The sequence below is a fragment of the Marmota monax genome, unplaced genomic scaffold (genome assembly GCF_021218885.2).
Source record: "Marmota monax isolate L192 unplaced genomic scaffold, Marmota_monax_Labrador192_F-V1.1 WCK01_AAM20220418_F8-fsc00061, whole genome shotgun sequence".
NCBI lineage: Eukaryota > Metazoa > Chordata > Mammalia > Rodentia > Sciuridae > Marmota > Marmota monax.
The window spans coordinates 12,710,479-12,733,403 of record NW_026695230.1 but is presented as its reverse complement, the minus strand read 5'-3'; the positions used below and the strand labels follow the sequence as shown (position 1 = coordinate 12,733,403).

Genomic DNA, 22,925 nt, shown 5'->3' with positions numbered 1-22,925 from the left:
AGACCCTTATCTTGCTCTTAAATGCATCTGTTAAGACACCTCTGAGCTGGGCATGTAAATGGGCCTGAAATCCCAACTACTCAGGAGGTTGAGGCAGCAGGACCATAAGTTCAAATCTGGCCTGGCCAAAGTAGCAAGACCACATGTCAAAAAAAAAAAAAAAAAAAAGCAAAATCAAAAGCAAAAATAAAACAAACAAGCCCTATATCTGTCCCTATCCTGCCTTTGAGCAGTTGATTTCCCAGGGTGTAGGACACCATATTTATCCCTGTTAGAGGCATATTGGATTTAGCTAATGTTACATAATGGCATCTTTTCCCTTTTGGCTTTGTATCTTCTGGAAATGTGATGCAAGTCTCCTGGGTCTTCATTCAGGACACTGCTTAAAAGTCCTGAGGTCCAGACCTTGGAGAGTTCTGCCATCCTGATGTGAAATAGAGGCTTCAGAATAATAATAATTAAAAAAAAATCTGGTTTGAATCATCACTCTGCCACTGACAGAGGTCAGCTAGTTAAACTCTGAGTTTCCATTTTATCATCTGTAAAATGGAATAATAATAGCTTCCTCACAAACTGGTTAGGAAGATTCAGAGAAAAATGCCAGGAAAGCACTTGGCACAGGGCCTGGCACATAGTAGATGCTGCCCAAAGGTTGGTTCTCTCTACTCTTTCTTCTGATCAACAGTCACTCATTAATCAGAATCTTAGGTTATGGTTATTTAGCTAGTTACTTACTAGTCCAATTAATTATACCAGCATCCAGCCCATAGTTTTGTTTTTGTTTTTTTAATCTTGTCCATAATGTATTTTCAAGTGCTTTGCTCAAGTCTCACTTACATAGAGTGTCTATGGTATGGGGGCAGAGACAAAGTAAACAGCAGTAAGATTACACCTACATGTAAATTTAGGAAAAATAGAAAGCTACCAGTGAAGTTGGTTGACCTTGAAAATAGTCTGCATTTAGTCTACAAGCAGGCAATAGATAAACATTGCGTGCCTGCAATGAGCTGGGATGGGCAATGGTTTTGCAACAATTTAAACTCAGTGTCGAGATTCCAGGAACTTGAGTCTAGAATTCTAGAGTCACAGAGGCTAGTCTGGGTCACAGATTTAATTCCATTTGTTCGTGTTATCCAGCCAACAATCATTCATGGAGTACTTGCTAGGTGTCGCCCCGCCTTCATCCCATTAGATGCTCAAAGGGAAGGGTCATGGATAAAAGAAGCCAATTGTTTTCAGGTAGTTTTAACATTTAGAGGGGTGGGGAGTTCTTTGTGCTAGAGGTCCTCTGCTAAGTGCTTGAGATACAAAAGTAAGACAGATTCTCCGTACTCTCGGCACTCAAGTCACATGTTGTTATGGAATTTTTTTATTTTCTGTAACTCTCCTTCTGTCTAGTTCCTTAGATTTTGTTTTTGTTTTTCCTTTTCTTTTCAGTAGAGATCGCGGTCGCTGGGATGGTGTCTGCCACACAGTAAACACACAGTAGATCAGAACCTTGCTACTGGAAAGAGCTGTAAAGGAATCCTTCTGCGCTTGAGTTTTCTCTTTTGAACAACGACAGTGACAGCTCCGCGGGACGCCTGGAGGTCAAGAATAATGAAAGGAACGAGAGAACACTTGCAGTTCTGGAGTGGAAAAGCTTCCTAGAAAAATTAAGTATTCGTTCTCTCTTTTGGACTTTGGCAAACCAGCGGTTTTTAGGACAAGTCTGACACTCTGTGTTCCTAAAATTTGGTTTCCTAGATGGAGCAGGAGCGAGGGAAGTGAGGAAAAGCTACGTTTAGGCAAGGTGTTCCGAGTAAAGAGCGCGAAGGAGAAGAGGTCAAATCCGGGAGTCGGATGCCAACCAAAGACCCAGTGAAGAGGGACGCGCCGGGCGAATGCGAGAGCGAAGAGTCCGCACCCGCAGCGGCCACGGCCAGTGGGAGACCTGAAGGAAAAGGGAGAGGGCAGGGGCGAAGAAATCCAGAGAGAGTGTGTTGATTGGTCCCCTCTTCGGGGCGTGCGCTCTTGTGCGCCAAATGATTGGTGGCGGGAAAGTAGCAGGTAAACCGGCTCCCTGCCGCCCTACCATTGGTCAGCGGTCTCTAGAGCCGCCACGCAACTGGCCAGTGGGCCGCAGAGCCGCGCACGGATTGGCCAGAAACGGCCGCCGAGACCAGCTCCCTTCGCGCATTCGGATTGGCTGGCGGGAAGAGGCAGGTATCCGGGCTCCGCGGCTCCCCCATTGGTGGGCGGGGAAGGGGGGTTGGGCAAAGCGATTGGTGGGCGGGGGGCCGGGCCTGGGCCGGCGGGGAGCGGATTGGTCGGAAAGTAGGTTAGTGGTGCGACATTTAGGGAAGGCAGAAAGTAGGTCAGGGACGGAGGTGCCTGTTTACCCGCGCCGGACTCACCGCCGCCGCCGCCGCGGGATCCGAGTGCGGGCGCGGGCGCGGGCGCTCCGGGCGAGCCACGGTGAGTGTCGGGCCGCCTGAGGCTAGCGGCGCGGCCGGGGCACCCCGTCGGAGGCCGTTAGCACCCTGGCAGGCGCGGCGCCCCCGCTGCCGCCCGGGGCGCAGCCCGGCCGCCGGGGAACCCTGCCCGACGTGCCCGCTGCCGGCCTTAAAGGGCCCGTACTCGCTCCCTGCCCCCACCCAAGCCGCGAGGAGGCTGCGCCCCTTAAAGGCGCCGCGCCCGCCCGCCCCCATCCTCCTAGCAGGGGCCGGCACTGCCGGCCCGGGCGGGCAGAGGTGCCGCAGGCGCCCTAAAAGGCACAAGGAAAGTGTCCACGGGAGTACCCACCTTCCCTTCGCGGACATCGCTACCTGGCGGGAGGAGGGAGCAGCCAGCTGCCTCTTAAAGAGATAGCTCTGCCCTTTGGGAGTAATGATCCGGCTGAGGGCGAGTCCTAGGATATATAGTCGGGAGCAGCAGGGACCCCCGAGGGAACCATTTTTGGCGGCTGTCTCCCGAGAGCGTTGGGGGAACGATGCCTTGCCTGCCCTTCCTCCCCTTCTTCACTTCCCTTTCGGGAGCCCGCGAGGCTGGGTGGGGGTGGGGAGGGCGTCTCCGTCGGAATGGGGAGTCCGAGTCTGCCCGCCCCTTCGGCCCTGTAACTGGGGCTAGTGCTGCACCCGGGAATCCCCGACCCGGCGTGGAGCCGACCCCAACCTGCGAACTTTCGCCTGGCGAGCTCCGACCAGGTCCTGGGCGTCCCGGGAAGATCCCCCCGTGGGTCGACAAGGGCTACCCGACGGCGTGGGGATGTCGCCCGGCGCTCAGGTGTGGCCCCGCTTCCGGCTCTGGAGCTCTGGAGCCCCGCGGAGGACGCCGCGAGACTGGCTTCTGCTGGGGGTTTGACAGATGTCGGGGAAGAAAAAAGATTTCCGCTAGCGATTGCTCGGCGTTGACTGTCAAGAGAGCTCAGGTTTGCCCGGAGGAAGAAGTGAAAGGTAGAAATTAATACCGACCTTGTGGGGCACGAGTCAGCCACCCCGAGGGGTCGCGAGAGCAGGGAGAGCACAGGTGCTAGATGATGGGCGCAGGAAATGGAAGGGCATCTGTTGTCAAATTTGTGCTGGCCAGTGGGAGATCCGCTGAACCTCCCGCCACCCCAAGCCTTATTCCTATTCTCCTCCCAGCCTTGGTCCTTTTGCGATCACCTATCCTTGTTTGGGCACTTTAGTGCTTGCAGTCTCGGGTCTCTCCTGTCCTTACATCGCTGCTCAGCAAGAAATTATTAGCCAAGTTTTCTCACTCAGCTTCCAGAAATCAGATTCAGTATTAATGGAGAACTTTTTTTTTTTTTTTGACAGTATTTCCAGGATCTTCGTTTTTTTGTCGTTGTTGTTTAATCCATAAAAGCTATCTATTAGATGCATATCATTTCCACAACATTTGCTTGTCATTTGTCCTTTTGACATGTGCTTTTCCCCTTTTAATCTATTTTTATATAACAACTATTATTTTAATTCTTCAGGTCTCATTGATATCAACATCTGTCAATTTGGGTTGGTGGAGTTTTTAATTAATGTACCCGTTGAATCATGAGCTTAAAATAATCATTGCTGCTCCTGAGCAGTTTTGAATAATCTTATGCTTTCCGTGCTTGCAAGACTTAAAAAAAAAAAAAATCAGTGCTTTTAAATTTGATTTCCATATAATGAAATTCCAAAATATTTTTAAAATACAAAATATAATCATCACGTTAAGCATTATTGCTGAGATCACTTTATTGATCATTTTAAAAACAGTTTGTTGAGCATATTTAGAAGACTTGGAAATTTCCTAGGCAGGATTTGAAAATGGATTTGTAGAGGTATTTTGATTCTGATTGTAGACCTAGACAGAGAATAGTAAGAATATTAAAATGGTACTTAAATTTGTATCTTATTCCAAACCCTACAATTTAAAGGGAGAGAAAAGAGCACATGTGGTGGAAAAGCACTAACCTGGAAGTTAGGAGCTTCTAGCCCAGATTGGGGCTCTTTGGGCTGTGCCTCTTGGGACAAGTTACTAAATCTTTCTGGGTTCTTTTTTGCCTCCGATGGAAAGTAAGACAATTGAACTAGGTTATGTCAAAGGTTCCTTCTGCTCTAAAGTCCTGTGAGTCTTTAAATATTTAATACATTTGAATTCAGGTTGATATTTACCTCCTGGAACCTCCATAACATATGAGCTGAAGTCCTATTTTCATAAGAAAGCTAAGCAAATCAACAGAGGGTGTTTTAAAGGATCCATTTCAAATGATTTATAAAATGAGGACTACTGAAGAGCTTGCTATTTGCAGGAGAGATTTGCAATGCCACAGGTCAGGAAAAGGTAGTGAACAATGTCAGATTTATCCATTTATACCAACAATCTTAATAGAATATATATTCTAAAAGATAGACAAGCACTACAGAAAGACTTGGCTACATTAACAAAACTACATAAATATGTAAAAAAATTAAACTAAATATTTAATCTCTCTCTTTAGTGTAGAGGTTGCCTTCATCTATGAGCTTTATCTACTTGTAATTCCATCAACTCTCACTGTGTAGAAGAATATCAACATTAAAGAAAGTTTCTGCCCCTTACAATGTTATAATGACAGACAATAATTTTAGTTAGTACCATGCCAGCTACAGTAGGCACTTGCAGGGAAATAAAGTCCTTTGTAGACCTTGAGGTTTAGTTAGGAGCTCAGGGATATAAGCATGTCATCCTTTTCCACAGTCTTATCTTTCTTCCTTGTTACTTTTTCATAAGATTCTGACTTACCCCAAATATCCACCCAGTCTTTTCTTCTCTAACTCACAAAACAAGACCTATTCCGACTTAAGCTTCTCAGTTTCTTTTTCTTTGTATTCAAAATATCCTTTCCCTGTTGTCCCCTTCTTTCCGCCCAGTGCAGAGAAAGCAAGTGGGTCCCTCCTCTGTTTCCTCTGATTGAGCCCTCACAATGGACAGGAGCCTAAGACCTGGGACTTGGGTTCAAGCTGTGTGGCCTTGGACAAGTGCTTCATTTCTCTGACCTTAGCCTCCTCCTCTGTGGTGTAATGACAGTGCCTGCCTCTTGGAGTCTATATAAGGATCAAGGGAAATGTGCCTGTAAAATGTCTAGCAAACAGGAAGCTTTTCTTTGATGCCAGCTACCAATCTCTCCCATCTCTGCCAGGGTCATGTCACTAGAATCATTTGGGCTATTTGTCCTCAGCCTCCCCACCAAGAGAAACCTTTGTCTTGACATAGAACATGAAGTACAGAAGAGGAAGATGCATACCTGCTATGAGGTTGTTGTACACCAAGCAATTTACATATATCTATACTTGGTCACCTGAGTCTGTCTCCCTTTCCACCAGTCTCTTCACAGAACAGTGGGCATTACCTCCTCCACTGTCATCTCCTGCCCTATGGCTTCTCTCCCTACCGCCCTTCTTTATTTCTTCCCAAAGTTTCTTCCAAGCCAGGTGCAGTGGTGTACACCTGTAATCCCAGCTACTCACAAGGCTCAGGCAGGAGGATTGCAAGGGCTAGGATGTAGCTCTGTAGTAGAGTACCCCTGAGTTCAATCCCTGCTACTGAAAAAAAAAAAAAAATTCCTCCAAAAACTTTAAACCTCCAATTCCAGGGGCCTTATCTCACTCTTAAATAATTGTTCTTGGCCCCTTTGCAGCTTTTATTTCACCTGTCTTTTCCCCTTCTGAAGACCCCTCCTCATTTCCACCTTGGGTCGTGCTGCTTTCTTGAATCTCTTCCTGCACACACTGAGGGTTGGTATCTGTCCTAGCCTCTCCTATTCATACTGCCCTTCTCTTCCTAGGGCTCTTCTCTAGTTCTGCCCTGTCCCTCTGGCTTTGGGTGCTAGACATTATTGGCTAATAGCTAGTCTTTATGGCCTTGAAGTTGCAGGTTTGTAGACTATTTGCAAGCAGTTTCCTCCAGAATCCTCATAACACTATATCCCTCCACCCGCAAAGTTGTCTTTTGAGGAAGTTTGGATGGGTTATTTTGAACACAGGCGCCAGATTTCATACCCCAACTCTTCCTTACTTGTTTTATGATCTGTGTCATGTTGCTTTTATTCGGTGTGTCTTGGTGTCCTATAAAACTGGGATCAGCCTCCACCTCCAAGAATTGTGGTATAGATTGAATGAATTCAAATACTGGAAAAGCATGTCAAGTTATTCACGACACACAGCAAATGCTCAGTGGGTGTTGGCTTTCAGTATTGCTGCTTATCATTGCTTTGCCCAGCCTCCTTGACCAAGTGTGTAGGGTTTTCCATATCCAGCTCACCTGTCTGCCAGACTTTGCTGTGTGTCTAGAACTGTCCAGACAAGCTGGAGGTCTATTCATCCCCTGCACCAGCCCTTGGCCCAGGTCTTCCTCACCTCCCCCAGTCTTCCCATGTCCAAATCTTCTTCTGCTTTCAAGTCTAAGCTCAGGAGCTTGATCCTGCAAGAACTGTTTCTTCATTTTGTTTTTCTCCTCACACCTGGCAGCAGTGTCCCCAGCCTTTGACCCATCTCTGATTTCCTTAGATTCTGCTATATATCATGTTAGATTGTCTCTAGGAATCTCTCTCCTGCTCCCCTATGTTGACCACTTTGGAAGGAGTTATGGTTTTCCCAAAATGATAGGCAAAGGGAGCCTTCAGGACATGCATGACCAGTGCATATCCCAGTTAAAGATCTTGAGGAAGAGACAGAATAGGATGAGCATTTAGGGATGAGCAGGGGGAGGAGGGATGCACACCATAGAGAGCAGGGATATGAGATGACAGATGCAGCAGGGGCATGAGTGGATATGGCTGCAAGTGATTAGTTCTCATGGAAGGAGAGTTTGAGGTGGAGACTTAGCTTCAAGGGCAGATGAGATTGGATAAGCTTTAGTCATCTTTGCTTCTGAGGAACGTTGAGTGCTGGCATATAATGGAAAATGATTTTTACTTGAGTACATGTTGTCCTTTTAAATAGTATAAACTCATGTTTGTCCAGCTTGGGTAAAGAAGGGGATGGATGGTCTGCCTAATTTTATATTCTAGTTAATACTGTATCCACCAGCTTTTGCACATATTGAGGTAAAACATTTACATGTATTTATTCCTTCAGCTACTGTTTGAAATGTGCAATGTGGCAAATTAGGGAGCTTCTTTGAGTCTGATTTACCCCACTTGCAAAATGAGAATAATATTAATTATGGTAATAGAAATTAACATTTATTGAGCACTTTCTATGTGCTAGCAAATGTGTTGGTTACCTTAGATGTCTTTGGAACTACCCAGTGAAATTGGCAACATTATTATCCTTATTTTACAAGTGAGGAAATTTTATGAATTGCTCAAGGTCACTCTGTTGATAGGGTTGGAGCAAGATTTGTGTCTGGTGGACTCCACAGTCTATTCCAGACCACTGTAGCAGATGTCTTCTAGGAGGGGCACTGTGTTAGATCCTGTGTGGCACGTACCCAGCACTGTGCAAGAGCCCGCTAGGCCTTTGGTGATTGCAAATCATTGTTATTGTTGATAAGTGTGTGTTTACCTCCTTATAGCAGGGATGAAGGCCTCTACCATGGGATATGAGGGACACTCATTCAGCTGTTACCCTAATAGCAGTTATAAGGGCTTTTGGGTATCTTCTCACATCCTGTTGTGCATGTTGGCCTCTTGCTTTTCTGAGACATTTCTCTGATTCAGGCCCTATATGGCTCAGCCACCTCCTTCCCAGGCTGCTTTGTATGAGATGAACCTCCAGACCTAACACATTGCCTCTGAGGAGCCATCCACAGAGCTCTTCATGCGAAGGAATCCTTTTCAGAAGTCTCTCACCTTCATCCTCCTCTCCCTAGCTCCTTACCCCTAAGACCAGCACACTCACCCTTGGGTATCTGCCGTTTTAGTGTATACATATTATTGTATCTTTTAAATGCCAGTTGTTCCCCAAATACATTCAGATAGTAAGGGAAACATTGTTTTATGTCAAGTACCTGTTACATAAAATGTGTTATATAATGTTCAAATATATACTGCACAGCAAAGTCAGATATCACTTTGTTTTTTCAAAGAATAAAAGGATAATAATCACCGGCTACACTGAATATAATTAATCTCTAATCAGAAAGTAGGGAAAGACATGCTCTGCCCTCAGAGTTACCGCTTTGAACCCAGCTTTCCTTCTTGGGTGTTCTGAGACTAGGATGCATGGGAGTTGTCCTGTACCTGCCAAAGGGTGCTGCAGTGAGATTCCCTGGAAGTTGCCTTTGTGGGGAGGAAGTTCCTTGACATCTTGCTCATTTCTACCCCAGCCCCTCATCTAGGCAGAGGGAAGTATCTTCTTTTGTCCCCTATACTTAGATTACCATGGTCAACCTCCTAACAGGTTTTCTGGTTTATTCTCTACTTCTTTCAGTTTTCCCCCACAGGATGTGATCAGCTGTGTCTTCTAAGAACATCCTGTGTCCAGTCTTCTAGGCCTCCCAAGGCCAACCCTGCTTTTCCTTGCCAGCCTGCCCCCAACCTCTATCTTGAGATCCAGCCCAGTCCTGAAGTTCCATCCTGCTTGTCATTTCCCAGCCCTCCCTTGGCCACCCAGTTTATACTCTTTTCTGCTGTACTCTTCACTCCATTGTTCCTTTTACCAGAAAGACCTCTCGTCCTTGACTGCTTGCCTTGAATCTCACTTCTTCATGAAACCTCGTCTGAGGACATTTACTCCCATTATACACTAGCTCTCTTTACTTTGATTGCCAGCAATGTATGCGGAAGGAATGATACTTCATAATTAGCAAATTGCCATAGCATGCCTAATTAGGAAGGCCAGTTCTCTTATTTTTTAATTGTTTCATGATGAATTACCTTGTCCTCACTTCCCACTCTCCAGCTCTCCTCATTCTTTCACTGGGTGGAACTCACTGGATCCCTACCATTTGCCTGGCACTGCTCTGGGCACTGAGGGTATAGGGGTGAACAAAACAGAGGTCAGTAGAAGCAGACAGTAAACAATAGGATACGTTAGCCACTGGTGGTGACAGGTACTGGGAAATAAATCAAGTAGAGTAAAACAGTAGTAATAATTAATGGTGGCAAGAAGGTTGCTTTAGCTATGTCATCAGAGAAGGGTTCCCTGAGGAGGTGACACTTAGCTCAGCTTCAGAAAGATCTGGGGGAAAGTATCTCGGGAAGAGGTGATAGCAAGTACCAAAGCCCTGAGATTGGAAGTAGTTTGATGTTTCTGAGAACAGTGAAGCCAGCATAACTAGAGTAGGAGTTCCTTTTGTGCAGATATTTTCTCCCTCCTCCTTCCTCCTCATAACTCCAAACCCAGTGTTAGAAGGGCCCTACAAATACTTGTATATTGAATTAGAGCAGTTGCCTTTGGTGATGTTATAACTAGTAGTTTAACTGTACCCTGCTCAGCAGGTCTTTTAATAAAACATAATGCATTGTTTGTATGCATTGTTGCATATAAACAAATTAAGGGTCTGAAGGGTTTCCTCATACGTGTACTTGTAGCATATGTCACCAACTATTACTGTTTTAATTACGTTGAGTACAGAGCTTCAGACCTTAGAATTCTGTTTTACATGCACAACCATCTTAAAAACAGGTTTTTCTCTTAAAGTTTATTTGTAAGGTAGTTGATGGAAACTTGATATAAGTTATTCTATATAAAAAAAAATGGAACTAAATAGTGGTTTAGTTTCCAGGCAAGCCCACAAAAGCTGTTTAGTGGCAACTATGGCTGAAATCATAGTATTTAGTACTAAAGCATTATTATAGCATTGATTTAGCCTTCTTTGGCTTGGCCTCCTCATCCATATTGCACTATAGTTATTTAATATTAGCATTAACCATTTACATTAGTCGCTTCTACTGTTTTTCTGGTCTGTCAGAAAGTTTTATAAAAGGAATTTTTACCTTTGTGCCATTAAGATTTGGTCTCATGCTTTATAAATGAGAGAGCATATAGTAGGGAACAGCTGGACTGGTCAGTGGAAGAGGTCCAGTCACCAATTTGCTGAGTAACTTTTGAGTAAATTGTCCTCATAGAACATTGATTTTTCAGGTCCTTCTCAGCTATGAAATTCTGTGTTTTCTTACCATAACAGAAAGACATACATATACTTCATTGTTCAAACCCGCCCTCAAATGTCCACCTCTACTTTATATGGTATGCAAATAATGAGAAACTCAAGAAGCTCCTGTGTATAATACTCAGCAGTTCAGCTTTCAATATGAACCTTGATTTCTATCTGCTATCTTTCTTGATGAGTTGAAAGAAATTTTATCCTAGAACTTTTGGTCCAGATAAGATTCCTGTGTTCTTGGCCAACTTATCTCCTATATAATTATGTAAATCTTTTTTTTTTTTCTTTTAACTCTTGGGGATAAAAATGGTGACTATGGTTTGTTTGCTTACGAAATACACTTACAAGTGCCCTTAGGGAAATGGAATGAATTTGCAGGAGAGAACAGAGCTGAAAGAGTGTGGGATCAAAAACAATTTTAAATGTTAAATGCAAAGCTATTTTCAGTATCCTGCTGGAAGAAAAGAAATTTTTTCCCCCAAGGCTTTAGGAGAGATTTCTGCTTCAAAGGAGAAAGGAACCTAAGGTTTGGCAGTGGAAGAAACCACTGATCCTTTAACCAACTGCTGCCCCCCCTTCCCCACCTCTGAGTTTTGTTTTTGGCCTCATGGGCCACTTTGCCATTTGAGAGGTTTGATATTTAAATGACGCTAGTGGCAGAGCTCAACTGGCTGTGTTGAAATGATTGAAGTGCAGAGTGCTATGGTGTGGATGTCCTCAGAGGATTCTAGAGTGAGGGATGCCTCCTTGGGAGTGACAGAGCACTTTTAGCACTGCCCAGTTGGTCAGTTTTGAGTGGTATATTCCTTTTTCTGTGTGTCTTACTTGAAAACAGCAAGGAGTTGGGCCAAGAAGTTATTGCTTCATGGACTTCACATTGGAGCTAGAGGGTGGTATTGTACCTGGCTTTCCTCCTTAGATGCTGAATAGCAGGAATATCATCTATTTTTTGTTCCTACAATATCCCCAGCAACTAAGTGTACAGAATACTCACTCAATGGATACTTGCTTATTCATTCAGTGAGTGGATTTGGTTTGGAGAAAACCTCAAATTTCCTTCACTCTCTAACAGAATAGGTTCATGAACTTGGGGTTGTGTGTGTGTGTGTGTGTGTGTTTTTCCCAAGCCTGAACCCAAATTCTGCGTTTCCTATGGACCTGAATTACCATTTCCTTTGGACATTTGTGTTTTTTCTTATTCTCTGTTAGCCAGATATCAGTGCTTTTTACTGATGATGAGGAGTTAACTGGCCATGGTTGTCCCTCCCCTGTTCATGTTCATCCTTATTTTATCTTTAATTGGCTCCAAAGTGCAGCAAATCAGAAACTGAACCACATCAACTAGAAGGAAACACATTGCATGTTCATTTGGGCATAGTATGATATGTTTATTTATTCAGTCAACATATATCTAAAAGGAAATATGGCAGGCACCATGCTAGGCCCCGAGGAAGAGCAGAAATAGTTGTTAGGACCAAGGAGTCTAAAGCTTCTTTGGAAAGATCATCCAAGGCCACATGTAATGCTGATGACATAGTCTAGAGTATAAATGCTGCAGGAATTTAGAGACTAGCGAGGTCTCTTTAAGTGTTGTAGAAGGGAAATGACTTTATGAAAGTTGTCAAGTTTAATTTAGACCTTTAATCTTATCTAGGATTTAGATTCACAGACAAGATGAAGACAGATCCTTTTGGGGTTGGATATGTGGGACCACAACAGAATTAAAAAGCACAGGGTGGGGATGACCAGTTTGCATTCAGGGACCCAGTGTTTCCTTGGAATGGAAGGTTCTCAAATAACAGTGGGAATTTAAGTTTGGAAGACATTCAAGGCCCAAACACAAATTCCAACTTTAAGATGATTATAATTACCAATGTCTATGGAGTCCTTATTATGTTGTTAGCATTTCACAAGTATTAACAAAATCTTCATGAAGTAGATACTATTGTCATCATTATTTTAGAGTTGAGGAATTTGAGGCACAGGGCAATCTTAAGTTCACGTAGCTTGAAAACAAGCCATGGAGGTTATTGAACACTGGACTCTGCTACCTCCCAGAAACTTCCAGGTGCAAAATTTGGGCTTGAGGGCTTGCTTTAGAATCAGAAGCCAGAGCGGATATTTAGCCTGCATCACCATTTTGTAGAAGAGGAAATGGTGAAGTTAAGTGACAAGTCAAAGTTTACCTAGTGAGGTAGAGACTAGGGGGCAGTGGAGAACCACTGGAATTTTTTGGGTTTTTTAAAAAATTTTTTTATGACATGAAATAATTCTCCCTAAAGCATGAATGTATTAATGTTCTAGTTGCATTAGAGTAGAGAGAGGGACTAACTGCAGCAGAGGTTGAACAGGAGGTTAGGAGGTGAATCCAGGCAAAGAGGGACAGAAAACCAGAACTCCGAATTAATTGACAATTATGTTAATCGGCATGGCTCTTATCAGTCTCCCTTTAGATTTCTGGAGTGTGGTGAACATCTGCCTCTGTGAGTGGCTTTTAAGTGTGTGAATCTGCACTGTACTGTGACTGAGATGCCTAAATTAATTAATTCTTCAGAAGCAAAGCACCATTATGGAAGACAGATGTTTAAAAACAAATAACCATATTTTCTGGAAAGAACACCAGGTTAGGAGTCCAATAATCTGTACACTAGGCTGCTTCTGCTACCTAATCACCATATACCTAAGCCAAATCACTTAGTGTCTCAAACTGAGCCTGATTTCTTGTCTGTGGAACAGATGTAACAGTTCTTGTCCATCCCTTTACAGTGTGGATCTGATGCTGGAGTGAAATGAGGGAAGAATGCGGGGTTTAAAGTGGTAATGTTGATTTTGGGCTCCAGGGAGCAGTCCTGCAGTTTTGATAGTGAAGGTGTATTGTCTACGAGGGTCCCAGGGAAATTCCCCTACCTCCAGGGCTTGTTTAGGGATGTGGCGCTGTCCGCCACATGGGTGCTGACAGGCTCCTCTCTGCTGGGTAGGGCCATGTTTTACAGACAGTTATGCATTTCCCCCCCCAAAGATGGAGAGCCACAAGCCTGGGCTTGGATGGAAAATTAGGCCCAGATATCCATGTGAATCTGTTTTTCTCTGGGAATACCTCTCAGGAAAGTGATGGGCAGCTATGAACCAGAAAATCAAGTGTCAGAATCTAGCCAGCTGACTAGTTGGGCCTTCTTGGATGTTTCCCCTATCTTGAGGCATTAGGCAAAAATCCAGAAGAACCTTGATTAGCCTGGGGAATTAATGGATGAGCCAGCATGCTGTCCAGGTAATAATTGGTTATAAAGCCTGTAGCAAAGCCATGACTGGAGATCTGCCAAATCTTAATTTTTGTCAGCAATACATATGTATTTATGCTTGTTAATAGTAGTACCTAACCTTTGACTGTTGACCATATGCCAAGAACATGTCTTTTCTCATTTATTCTTCACGGCAGCTCTGTGGGGTTGGTGGCATAAGTTCCATTTTCTAGTTAGGGAGACTGAGAGTCGGAGGTGCCACAGATGATGCACGCTAAGTGGAAAAGCTGCAATTCAAACTCAAGATAGGCTGGCTCCAGAGCCTGCACTCTTAACAGCTGCCATTTTCCTCTTATTTTTTCCTGCACTCCAAACTGCAGAAAAATCCCGGCTCCATTTTGAGGTTTCCGACAGTGCTGTGCGTCTTTGGAACGTGGTGTCAGTTGATAGACGTGTTGCCATGCAGTGGCCTCAGCTCACTGCAGCTCTCTTTTCTTTACAGCCCATGACTGACGTCCTGCCAGCTGCTCTGAGGCTGGTGAGCAAATGGATGCCAGTGATGAATGCAGCAGAGAGACTTAACTCTTGCCAGCTAATGCATGTGGAGGAATTTTAAAGACAGTAAAAGAGATTGCTCTTGGTCTGCTTTTCAAAGAGTGGCTGGGTAGCTTGTAGTCGGGTCTAGGATTCAGAGTGATGCTCATCGGAATCTTGCTGCTAAAGCTTTTCTAAACAATGCCATTTTACATTCCTGTGGGATATATAGTCATTTTTATATATGATGTCATATTTAATCTTCACCGCATCTCTCTGGACTGGGAAATAGCCTTGAGAGTTTATTGACAGCTGGTTGGTGGCAGAGCCAGGACTTCCGTATTGCTTTTTTGACTATAACTTCCACACTCGACTCAAGTTTTCTCTTTGCTTTTCTACTGAAGATGCTCTTAAATGTTCTGATTCACCATATTTAGAAGTCAGCAGGAATTATTAATGTGAACTACTTTGTGCTGTACACTGTTACTGAATCAGAGTAAATAAAAGTCATGTGACTGTTGTGTTGTGTTTAATTGATTTGCACCTCTCTCTATGGTACAGAACACACATATATCTTTTTTGATATATTACTTGGAACAGCTACCTTTTTACCTATAAAAGTCCCAAGGATTTAAAGATAATAAAACATGGAGTTTATATAACTTCTTTTAAAAGTTGACCATCAAGTTCTTGCTCAGGAGCACAAGCTCCTATTATGACAGTTTCCATGGAGATGTTACCTTGCCGCACATTGGTTCAACTTTCAGGGCCTTTTCTAGCAGTAGAGTGAGCTGCTGAAAGAGAAGACTGGTCGCAGTTGTCACCTCAAGCTCTCTCCCCTACTGTTTCTGTAGGAGGCTGATTTGCTTTTCTGGGTCCTCTTAGTTTTTCCTGTGACCCAAGCATAGATCACCTTTGAGGTTCTGGTGATTTCATTTTTTAAAAGTTTCCTACAAAATAAAATTGAATGGAATGCTTTTTACATACATGTGAACATTCCTTTAAAGCATTGAATGAGGGGCAAGGGGCTTTGCTAGGAGAAAGTAGTCTCATTTAAGCTTCTTGGGCAAGTTCCTCTGTTAAGGAGCCCTATAGTGGCTAAAACCAGGTGGAAGTTGATTTCTCTCTCTCCTTTGCCAGTCCAGAGTGGAGGGGGTCCAGGTATGGTATCTTGAACATTCTATAATTTTAAGGGGAAGACCTGGAAGTGGCCCATTCTCTTTTCCAGTGGCTGGAACGTAGTCATGTGCTGCATAGCTGCAAAAGACGCTGGGAGATATCTTTAGTTAGGATGCCACGAGTCTAGCAAAGTGTCCGTTTTTAAGAATGGAAAGGCGGACAGCACTGGGGAAGGCTAGCAGTCTACCATTGTGGTGGCAGCAACAGGAGGTGAGTAGAGTTGGAAGCTGGTGCTAAACAGCTGGGAAGATACCTGAGTGCAGGGTCAGAATCTAGGAAGCCACACTGAAGCCAGGTGAGTGCAGTCATCTAGAGGTCAGGGTAGCTCATCCTCAGAAATGGCCCAGCCAGGTCACACCCAGAGCAAATCTGAACAATCCAAAAGATATTAGATTGTCAATAAGAAGAGAGTCATCAATGTGAGTGGTACTTTAGAAAGAGCACTGGATGAGATGTCAGAACCTAGGTTTGAGGCCAGCCCTCTCACCTCATAATCTGGGACAAAATACTCCAACGAATGTTTGTTTTATCATCTAGAAAAGGGAAATAACTGTGGTGGCCACCCCCAAGGCTTAGTGTAATGCTGCTAATGAATGGGGAAGCTCTGCAAACTACAGGTCCTGGAAACATGCATAGCATCTGGTTTATTCACCCTTGTAGTCACAGCACCCAGCCTGGTGCCTGGCATGGACACATTATTGAATGACAATGTGAAATATTACAAGGAGTGAAAAAATGCATGCGCTTAAGGACATCTTGCCTAAATAGTCTTCTCTTCCAGGCAGAAAGGTTCTTGTGCTGTCTTCCATCCAAGCTCTTGGCCCACATGTAGAAACCAGGTGTTCACCAAGGACAAGGGCAGACAACAGGGCAGCACAGGACACATATATCCTTGGCTCACTCCACTCTGTAGGTGACAGGATACAATGAAAAACATCTTCCACCTGCAGATTGGAAGATGAAACCTTTCCAAAGTCACTGAGACTTGATTTCTTGCTTCAAAATACTAAGTTGCAATTATAAAATTCTATTGTTGATTTGAAAAAAAAGTTATTTGTTCAGAACAATACATATTTAGTAAAAGGGAGAAGCAGACAAAAGAATATAAAAAATTAGCTTAATATTATAATGGGGCATTTCTGTCCAAATAATAGTAACTTTTTCCTTTTGGTGGGGAAATGGGAGCTTAATTGAATAATTAGTTTTGTTGTGATTTTTTAAACTTCATGAAAGGCTTCTATTATTCATTTTGTTGTTTGATTTATTCACTAAGAGTAAACTTCTTTCCTGGAACTCTATGGAATATTTTTAGATGGACTTTACTGGGAAAAAGCAGCTACTGAAATTATATTCACAATATTCTCAGTTTTTTAAAAATCTCATTCATAGAAGGAAAGTGCACCAAATATTAACAGTGGTTCTCACCTGGTAGAATCTTATTCTCATCCCTTTCTCTGTAGTCAACATTGCATATATCACTTTTGTAATCATAAAAGGGTAGTAAAAATTAATCTTACAAATTAATACTCTTAAGCCAAATCGAGAATTTCTGTTTTTTGTGACCTGGCCTGGGCTATATACACTCTTAAGTGGACCTAGACCTATGGAGACTGCTTCCTGAATGAGGCATTAAGGAGCCTGTGATGAGGAAGCTTCCCTTCCACACAGCAACTAGCAAGCTAGAGGCTCTTAAGGTGTTGGGAAAGTATTCAAGTTAATGATCGTCCCATAACCTGGCCAGCCTTTAGTACAGTTATTTAAAGAAATGAATTCTTCAGGGTCCCTGTCCACTGTGTGACTTTTTCTCCTTTATCATGTGCTATATGTATCACAGGCAGCCTGACTGCATTATGCTGGCACTGGATGCCCCTGCCCCTGCTTCTCTCAGGCCCCTTTCATTTCTGATGTTCTTGTTCACAATCATGACTTTGTTCATGTAGCTTCTTCCTTCCAGCATCGTTATAGACTGAAGAGAACTCACTGGTATCCTTATCCTTCTCCCTGTGAAGCTTCCCTCCCTCTTTGTCATTGCTCAGGTGAGTGACCTGAGAGAGTGTTCGTGAGATGGTGCAAATAGAAGGGGTTAGGACTGCAGAGAAAGCCGGGAGCACTGGTTGGCTGCAGAACTTTGAGGAGGACCCTGGGCTGTCCATTCAGCAGTTGACCCACACCTGGCAGGGCCGGCTGTGGTGTGGCTCTTGAAGACAACTCCTTGGTGTTTGAAGCCAGATAGCTCCCAGCTGTGCCTTCATCTCTTGAGGTCCTTCAGTATGGTAGCTGCTGCTCTAGATGCTGGCTCTGGGGACAGTGATGAGCAGGCAGACCTAGTCTTGGCTGACTGGAGCTTTCATTGTCGGGGGGGAGAGAGAAGCAGGTAACAAGGGAAATCAATGAAAATAATTATAGGTTGTAAGAATGGCCTCAGACGAGGTGACGAGTGCCTACTTAGAGTGGAGTAGAAGGGCCAGAGTTGGGATAGGAACCCAGGTCTCTGATTCCAAAGCCTGGCTCTTTCTTAGATCCTCTGGGTTTATTGATGGGGAGGAATGAGATTGAGAAGACTTCTAGGGAGGACTGAGCTTCTCCTATTCAGACAACCTGGGCCAGACCAAGGTCTTCAGAGGGAGATTCAAAAACTGAGGGCATGAGCAGGAGATGGCTCTCTTGGTCACTCTAGTTGTTCATCCCTGAACTGTACCAGGTAAGTAGTCATCTTTCTGAAGAGTTATGGGCCAGTTTATACACAGAAGCCTAAATTTCATGCTGCAGTTTTGTCTGAAGGCACACTTTTATTTTCTCTCCTATTATTTTCAGCTCTTTTAAAAAAATTCATATAACATTTTTTATTGTGCCAAGTAGAGCCTTTAAAGACAATTGTCTTATACAATCACCTTTATTTCAAAAAAAGACAAATTAAAACTTAAAAATTGAAAGACATATTCTCAAATCAAGAGTAGATTCTGAAATTGAATGATTGAATATATTCTGCTTTACGACAATCTCTGACTTTCTCCTTTTATTTCCAACTCTTAATGATTATTTTTTTGTACTGAGAATTGAATCTGGGTTATCACTTAGTCTTATCACTAAGCTACATCCCCAGCCCCTTAAAAATATGTATATTTTTAAAATTTTGAGATAGAATCTCCTTAAATTGCTGGGGCTAGCTTGAAAATTATGGTCCTCCTGCCTCAGCCTCTCAAGTCTCTGGGATTACCGGCATGCACCACCATGCCTAGTGAAAGAATATTTTTATTGGTGCAATATAATTTTACATAATGGTGGAATTCATTATTATGTATTCGTACATGCATACAATATAACAGTGTAATTTTCCTCTTCCCTCCCTGGGCCCCCTTCCTTTACTGGTCCCCCCTCTGTTTTCATGAGATTCCCCCCTCCTTTTTTAACCCCCATCAGGGAACTATTTTTAATTGACTCCCCCTTACTTCCCCCTTATCCAGCCCCCCAAAGTCCCTTTCCTGATGGCTCAGACTATTGCCGTCACACATATGGAGAATAGTTTGCCTTTGCTACCCTTTCTGAAGCTCTGATCAGATCAGCAACACTCACAGACCCTTCTTCATCTCTGTCTGCTGGGCTTTAGACAATGCAGAAAAGCTGGTGGCTGACAAACCCAAGTTATTTCACTGAGCATCCTGACTGAGTCTTCTTTTGACTTCCCTGTCAGATGTTGAGGCTGGCCATTTGTCCAGCGCTTCACATTTCCCATCTCTGGAAGTCCTCAGGACCTTCAGATCTGTGGAGTCTCAGAAGCTTTCTTCCTGCAAACATGAATGATGGTGCTTTTCTGGCCCCTTTTCTCCCAGTTTCCTTCGAAAAGAGGAGAACCTTTGGAACTTATCTTGTCCCTATTTGATGCATTTGCCAAAAAATTTCCAGTTATTCATCTCCTGAAGGGGGTCTGAGGAATCACTTGTTTTTCAGAGCTTCCTCATTCCTCTCCTACCCACGAACAGTGACTTTGCACCAGAGAATAAGTCATTCATCCAGTGATCATTTAATGCTTCTCCCAGGGCCCTGGAAGACTCTTTGTTCCCAAATCAAATTTCCTTGCAGGGAGGGAGCTTGTTACTACTCTTTCTTTGGTTGTTGTACTTTCCTTTAAAAGCATATCTGCATCCATGATATGAAGAAAAGGTGGCCTGCAGAGGGCCTGGATTCAAACCCAGGGGTGGGAATGTTCCTTTGGAGAATGTATTCTTTTGTCCCCAAATATTTGCTGGCTCATAATTGTAAAGTTTTGTTTCAGCCTTAGTCTCATGGTTTCACCTAATTATTTAGCACATGGTTGTTGAGTCTGCCCCTCATGTTCACGGTCATCCTTGGTAAGGAGGCCTTTCACTTCTTATCTCCTGCTTGTGGTTCTGTGGCCTTAAACAGCTCTGACCCCCATCTTGATCCCTATGAAAATGTTGTCAGGAGCTTTCGGGACACAGGTGCTCTTTGGCCTCAAGGTGTCATTGCTCCCATTTGGAACATGCCTGTCATAATCTTTATAACTCAGACACATCCGCAGACCTCCTTTTATGTGGCCACATATAAAGAGTAAAGTACATTCAGTTTTCTCTGGAGTAAGCAACTTTATTTTTAAGCTTTTATTTAACAAAAATAAATTTGTGCAATTTTATTTTATTTTTTAAGTGTAACCCATAAGTTGCTTCTTAGTGCATTTGAATGACTTCCTCCCTTCACACGGCCTTGGTCTGATGGAACCTCACCTGGCTGGCAGGTCTTCCCACCCCATACCCCTCAGCATGGAGGCCTCCCCTGTGAAGGAGGAATGGCAGAAATGGTGCCTTCCCCTGTTTTGAGACAAGACAAGCCTGGAGATGGTGGGAGGGTTGAGGGGTCATCCTCTGGCTCAACATCAGTTGCAATCTACTCAGCACCTGGCATAATGGGAAGGCACTGGAGCGTGAAGAGCAAGAAAATATCTGACGTGTGTCCACTGGCTGCCTGTGGACTGATGTGGGGAGGACAAGAGTGAGTAGGGCCTGGGTTAGGAAGCAGTTGCCTGGTGTCCAAGCTGGCACTGCTGGTGGCTGTTGGTGTGAGAGAGGGCAAGACATAGACTGGCCTTCACTGGCTGCCCTTGCTGTTTGTCCCCAGGCCTCAGCCCCCTGATCCATGATCCTGCCCTTCCCCAAGTAGGCCAGGCCCCCCCAAGCTCCTGCTTCAGGGCAGATACTCTGCATTCCCCCCTGGAGTGCTCTACTCTCTGCTTCCCAGTCCAGCAGCCCTGCCACTGCCTTGCCCAGTGACCTTGAGCAGGTTATCAGATCCTCTTGAACCTCAATCTAGTCTTCTGTGAAAGAGCAATTATTGAACCTACCTCTTGGAATTGTGAGGGTAACATGACATGTAGTTGAGTGTGGTTATTGGAGTAGTCTCCAAAGCAGTCTCCTTCCAACGTCATCCTGCTCCTGAGTACTCTCTGCACAGCAATCCTGTGATGTGGGGGTCAGATCAGGTCAGGCCTTTGCTCAGAACCCTTTCAATAGTAGCTTCCTATCTCACTCAGAGGGAAGGCCAAATTTAAGCATGGCCCATAAAGTGTCCCAGTAGTTCTCTGACCACTTCTCCAACTCCTACCCCACAAGGCCACACTACCTGTTAATCAGGCTGGGTTCTGCACAGTTCAGTGTGGTGCAGATGAGTGGTGCCACACCCCTGACGAACAAAGTCTACAACTTGTGTGACTGTCCCTTCTGGTCCTGCCTGCCCTTCTCTTGCTTCACTCCAGCCACATTGGAATCCTTCTGTCCTTCAAACATGCTAGGTGTGCTTCCTGTTCAGGCTGTACCTGCTGGCTGCTCTCCCTGGAACGTTATTCCCCAGGATGCTGATATGACTCGTTTGCCCTCCTTCTTCAGGTCTTTTCTTAAGTGTCACCCTATTGTAAATTACATCGCCTAGCCCACTGCCCCTGGATGTTCTCTGTTTTATTTTTCCTCTTAGCAGCTGTCATCATCTAATGTATTATATATTTTACTTAATATTTGGTTTATTGTCTGTTGCCAATAGATCATTAACACTGTGAGGACAGTCCCTGATGTTTATGTTACTCACTGCTCCATTGTCAGTACCTAGAGCAGTGTCTTCAGTAGAGACTCAGGAAGTAAGTAAATGGGTTTGTGCTAAAGCAGGTGGAGTGTTGGGTGCAGAGCTTAGCATGTGGGAAACACCCAATAAATGTTGGCTGGCCATTGTTTTTATTGTTGTTGTTAATTATCCTTCAGGGATAAGTTCAAATGTGGCTTTCTCTGAGCCCTTCACAGCCCGTTCTCAGGTCAGATTAAATCATCACCACCTCTGTTCTTGGTACCTCTGCCCTCTGTGCTCCTCTTTCTGTTTGGCATTCATCATGCAGCATTAGTGGGACTTGTCTCACATGTTTTCCTTTTTGAATCTAAATTCCTCCAGGCAAAGGCTGGGCTTATTAGATTTGTATCTAAGGCACCTGCATCCACCTATAAGCACACAGTAGGAGCGTCAGAAGCCTTTGTTACTGACAGCTGTGGTAAGTGGAATGAGCTTCTGCTCTGTCTGCTTGTCTCCAGTGTCACTACCTAATGGTGTACCTCCTCACAAGGAGTTTGATAAACCCTTAAAACACTTAATGACAACAATGTAAGTAATAAATTTTGGAGAGAAGAGTACCTTGGATGATGTCTGGGTGGCCTACTTGTTCACATGGGAGAGTCTGGCCTTTTGGTTACTTGGGCTTTGAGGAGTTGGAGTCATTCCAAGGAGATAGGTGAGTAAGATCAGCATGCTTGGAAGAGGCTGGGGAGAGAAAAAAGCCCAATCTGTTCTGAAAGGGATTTGGAGGTGGAGAACATTGCTGCTCGGGGTGGTACCAGTAGGAGAGAGGCTCCTGCCCAGTCTGAGGAGGTGCTGAGAGCCTTGGGAAGTATGAGAAGTTAGGAATTTGGGGTCCTTTGAAGGGAGGACCTTAAATGCCAGGGTAATAGCTTTGCCTCTTGTATTTGGCAGGAGGGTTTCGTTGTGGATGTTTTGAGGGTGTGGGGTTTGGTGCCAAGAGCAACAGGGGACATAGGAAGGAGGTCTGGAGTCATTTTTTTTCTTCTAGAGTGGAGCTCTCTTGTGGGTCCTGCAAGTGGCATACAGAGGGCTTGCACTCAGAGATCAGCCTTGGCACTCTGAGGGGCAGCAGAGTTTCAGCTGAACTAGCACAGTACAGGGGTAATTAGAGTAATTAGAGTACTGAGTAATTAGAGGTCTTGGCTAAGAAACTCAGCCTCTTGGGGTTTCACTTTCTTTATCTGACAGGTGAGCAGTAAGCAAGTCACATCCCTCATGCCTTGGGTCAGGATTAGCCTGAAACTTGGAAAAGGTTGAGCTGTCCCACAGGAGGCAGGTGGCTAAGGACAAGGC

The 22,925-nt window shown here is 44.2% G+C and overlaps 1 protein-coding gene across 11 annotated transcripts in view; it reads left to right on the top strand.

Annotated features, from left to right (window-relative positions):
- Positions 1-2,324: 2,324 nt before the first annotated feature.
- Positions 2,325-22,925, top strand: part of Bmal1 (basic helix-loop-helix ARNT like 1) — a 100,437-nt gene continuing 79,836 nt past the window's right edge. For 6 of the 11 annotated variants that reach the window (XM_046438023.2, XM_046438021.2, XM_046438019.2 and 3 more), the window contains exon 1: positions 2,326-2,457. The gene's annotated coding sequence lies outside the window, so the exon portion shown is untranslated. Of the gene's footprint in view, positions 2,458-3,065; positions 3,435-22,925 lie in introns of those variants that run through there. The other 5 variants (XM_046438022.2, XM_046438020.2, XM_046438011.2 and 2 more) reach the window with 3 other exon arrangements.